This window comes from Halichoerus grypus, chromosome 9 (genome assembly GCF_964656455.1).
Source record: "Halichoerus grypus chromosome 9, mHalGry1.hap1.1, whole genome shotgun sequence".
Classification (NCBI taxonomy): domain Eukaryota; kingdom Metazoa; phylum Chordata; class Mammalia; order Carnivora; family Phocidae; genus Halichoerus; species Halichoerus grypus.
In genome coordinates, this window is record NC_135720.1 from 120,404,785 (window position 1) to 120,409,556 (window position 4,772).

Consider the following 4,772-nt stretch of genomic DNA (forward strand, 5'->3'; position numbering starts at 1 on the left):
ATTACCATCCATCCCTGGCTGTGTGGCCTAAGAAAGTAAAAGCTACATGCAGGGAGCACTTGTCATTTAGGAAAAAGATTTCAATGGATTAACAGAGGTAGAAGTTATTGACCGTGAGTGCATAGTTGTTGCGGTTGGTGAATGAGTACATGGGAATTTATTAAAACGATTCTGTCTGCTTTTGTAGACGGTGAAATTCTCCACACTACATAGTTAAAAACAACAACAACAATAAACAACTCTGCTGACATGGTGAGAACTTTTATGTTGGAGTGGCGCATCTCTGCCCTCCGAGCTTCCAGGCTTTGCTACTGACAGAGCACTCAAACAAAGATAACGACTGACTGAAAGTCCAATGCCATGCATCACATTTGTATTGGTGCACAGCACAGTTAACTGTGAGAGAACTTGGCTCAGTTCTGAAACCTAGTGGTTTCCTACTGCCTTCCTCCTTATTTGGAGACACCTGGCCTAAAATGGAGACCTGTCCGACTTATGCAGCCAGGGATTGGCGGCAAAGCTGGAATGAAGAAATGATGGTGGAGCCCTCTGCTGCCCTGAGAAGTTAGGTTTATCACCTTTTTTGCCAGGTGAGCTCATCATATGGGAGCTGGAAACAGGCAAGACCCTGAAGAGCCCAAGCATGGAGTGAAAGAAGTAAGAAGCCTCGTTCCTGCTTTTCGGCACAATAACCCAACAACCCATCACCTATCACGATCAGACTTACACTTCCTCCCTTAGCATGGACTGAAGAAAAAGGTAGAGGTATAAGTCAAAAGGTTCCTTCAAATATTTCCCCAAGGAAGAAGAAGGAAGAAGACGGAGGCTTGGACTAAATCTCTGTTCATCCCTTGGACAGAGGCAGAAACATGGGACAATTAGTTTGCCTAAGAAGAAATACTATTAGAAAAAAGCATGGTCCTAGTAGCAAGCAGCTTAACAGAGCAAAATGTATTTTATGAGGATGCAGAAAATCTGAGATTGCAACCCTGCCTGGTTATAGAATCTGAGGAAATTTCCTGGTCCTCAATTGTTTTACAATTAAATAGAGTTCCTTTCCCCTTCCACTCCTTCCTCTTTATTTTGCAAGCACATAGAGACTAAGACACAGGCCTTTCCCTCAAGGAGCTAAAGTCTTAGGGGGCTGGGGAAAAATCACTGTTTTTGGTCTGTTCTAAAATCTGAAATCTGTGATTATTAAAAAATATGATCTACCTCCTGATAAAGCCAGCTTTCCCTTTCAGTTATAATTAGTGTTGGGGAGGAAGAATTTCCTGGCCCCTTCAAGGTCCTTCTAGTCTAAATAAGAACCAAATTGACATGAGACAGGTGAATCAGAGAAAATCAAATGTAATTTCATACATAGAGGGAATCCACACTTGGAAATTCCATAGACAGTCTGGCAAAATGAGGTATATCCATCATCCTGAATTAAGGAGAAGGGGGTAGGGGTCTGGGACTTCCAAGGCAAGAAATGCAAATCACAGGGAAATGTAAAAGAGTAAATGTTTGGTAAACAAATGTTTGCAGGGCCACGCAGAAACAATAGGACATAGAAGACTTGGTTCAAACAGGCCATGCTAGGTTCCTCCCTGTCTACCATATGTAGTATATAGTATAATCTAGTTATCTCTGGTGATAGCTCTCTTCCTGGAGCTGGTCCTCTATCTAAATTCTTTTTAGGGAGTTGTGGAGGACATAAAAAGCTTTTCCTGAATCTGCTGGGTTTTGATGTTTTTTTAATTCAAAATAATCTTTATGTCAAAGTGGTCCCTACATTAGCATGAATTTAAATCAACCAAGGCATAAATTGGACCAAACATTACTACTATTTGTTGATAATTATATATCTTCCAAGTCAGTGCTCAATCCTGTATTTAAACAACAGGATCTCAAATAAACAATATTATTGAATGAATAACAGTAGCTAGTAATAAATCTGATCTAAAATATGAAAAATGGATACTTTAATAACGTCTTTATGTTTCTGGTTAAATGTGTCAATTTTGTGATTAATAATAAATACATATTTGGTCATTGACCAAAATATATTTCTCATATGTATTTGGTCTTGGTTCCATGGTTTCCTGGCACAGAGCTCCCAAAACCATTGGAATTTTTTGAGCAACAAGAGCAATGGGAGTACCTGTTGAAATCCACTTCAGAGCCATAAAAATGAAATGGGTGTCTTGTTATTCATAACCACAACAGAGCTTATATTAATGAGGTGACTTTGGAAATCGCCTATGGATGAAGGCTGGGCCAGCAGAACCAACCTGAATAGAAGTTGGAACTTTGAGTCCCACCCCTTGATTTCCAGGGAGAGGAGCAGGGCTGGAGATTAAATCAGTCACCAATGGTGAATCAATTGTGCCTATGTAATGAAGCCTCCATAAAAACCCAAAAGGACAAATCTGGAGACCTTCCAGGTTAGTGAATACATGGAACTTCGGAGAGTGATGCACTTGAAGAGAGCATGAAAGGTCCCCATACCTTGCCCTATGCATCTCTTCCATCAGGCTGTTCCTGAGGTATACCCTTTTATAACAAACCAGTAATCTAATAAATAAAATGTTTTCCTGAGTTCTGTGAGCTGCTCTAGCAAATTGATCAAACCCAAGGTGGGGATCGCAGGAACCTTCAGTCTAAAGCAGGTTGGTCAAAAGCATAAGTGACAGCTTGGACTAGTGACTGGTATCTGAAGTCCTTAGAGAGTGTGCCCAAGTTGCTTGGTGGTGTGGGAAAAACCCTCTATGTCCACACTTTGGAATTGGTGACCAGAACCTTTAGTTGGTGTCAGAGAAATGGGATTTGCTAAAACAGCCCTGGTTCACAGAAACATGTGGTTTGTTGAGAGAAAAGATAAAATGTGGTGGGATGAGGAACCTTTGATCCCTGGATGGTTACCCTATGGTATGAACACCCATGGTATAAAAACTGCTGCTATTGCTTACTAATCCAGTGAGTAAACAGGTTTCCTGAGTTCTGTGAGCCATTCTAGCAAATTAATCAAACCCAAGGAAGGGATCATGGTAACCTCCAATCTGTAGCCAGTCAGTCAGAAGCAAGGGTTACATTTGGCATCTGAAGTGGAGGGCAGTCTTGTGGGACTGAGCCCTTAGGCTGTGGAATCTGATGCTATCTCTGGGTTATTAGTGTCAGAATTGAATTGAATTGCAGGACCACCAGTTGGTGTCAAAGAGTTGCTCCATAAAGGTGTGGGAAACCCCCCAACACCCCCATGCCCACCTCACACACATTGAAATTGGGTCCAGACCTTTTAAAGTATCATCTAAGAGAGACAGTGCTTGAAGTAGTGGGTATGCCAACATGTCCCGTGGTTCCAGCGCTGGTTTTGACCGCCACATTACCATTTTTTCACCCGAGGGCCGGCTCTACCAAGTAGAATATGCTTTTAAGGCTATTAACCAGGGTGGCCTTACATTGGTAGCTGTCAGAGGGAAAGACTGTGTAGTAATTGTCACACAGAAGAAAGTACCTGACAAATTATTGGATTCCAGCACAGTGACTCACTTATTCAAGATAACTGAAAAAATTGGCTGTGTGATGACAGGAATGACAGCTGACAGCAGATCCCAGGTACAGAGGGCACGCTATGAGGCAGCTAATTGGAAATACAAGTATGGCTATGAGATTCCTGTGGGCATCCTGTGCAAAAGAATTGCTGATCTCAGGTCTACACACAGAATGCTGAAATGAGGCCTCTTGGTTGTTGTATGATTTTAATTGGTATAGATGAAGAACAAGGCCCTCAGGTGTACAAGTGTGATCCTGCAGGTTACTACTGTGGGTTTAAAGCCACTGCGGCAGGAGTTAAACAAACGGACTCAACCAGCTTCCTTGAAAAAAAGTGAAGAAGAAATTTGATTGGACATTTGAACAAACAGTGGAAACTGCAATTACATGCCTATCTACTGTTCTATCAATTGATTTCAAACCTTCAGAAACAGAAGTTGGAGTAGTTACAGCTGAAAATCCTAAATTCAGGATTCTTTCAGAAGCAGAGATTGATGCTCACCTTGTTGCTCTAGCAGAGAGAGGCTAAACATTGTAGTTAGTTTACCAAATCCATGACGCCACTTGCCTGTGTGTTTGGTAGCAACAGACCAACATTATGGAGGCCCCTGGATTGAAAAAGGAACCTTTCCCACTCCTGCCCTGCCACCGAAGTGGCTAGGACTCTGTATAAATAAAAACAGTGCTTTTGGAAATAAATAAATAAATAAATAAATAAATAAATAAATAAATAAATAAAGTATCATCTAAGAATGGTTATTACAACTTGTAAAAAGCTGCTGCCTGTCTTTTTAAAAATCCCTGCAAAAAAATTCACATAAAGGGCTAATTCATGGGTGTAAAGGGCAATGAGAATAAGTAAAAGGAAAAAGTTATAAAACATTTACTCTCACTAGCATACATTCCACTCTGTTATGTTGGGAATTCCTTGTATGCAAAGTTCATATGAACTTTGGAATCCAACATAAACCTTTGATAGTGTTTAGAAAAGAAGAGAGGGGAAAAAAACACGAAATAGCGAAATGGAGAGAATCAAAGTGAATGGAAACTCTTGGTCAGTTAAAAAATTTCACACCTCCCTGTCTTCTTCTGCCTCTTGATTCAAAGCTCTAAGGCATGTAAACACTAGAAATTAGTGTTTCCTGCAAAAGCCTTCTTGGATTATACCAAATCAAAACAGAGTTCTTAATGAACTAAGAAACTGTTGAGAAAGTAGAGCACCTCTGAAGTTACGA

At 40.7% G+C, this 4,772-nt stretch overlaps 1 pseudogene; it reads left to right on the top strand.

The window, feature by feature from the left end:
- Nucleotides 1-3,299: 3,299 nt before the first annotated feature.
- Nucleotides 3,300-4,228, top strand: LOC118544278 (proteasome subunit alpha type-6 pseudogene; annotated as a pseudogene).
- Nucleotides 4,229-4,772: the final 544 nt, after the last annotated feature.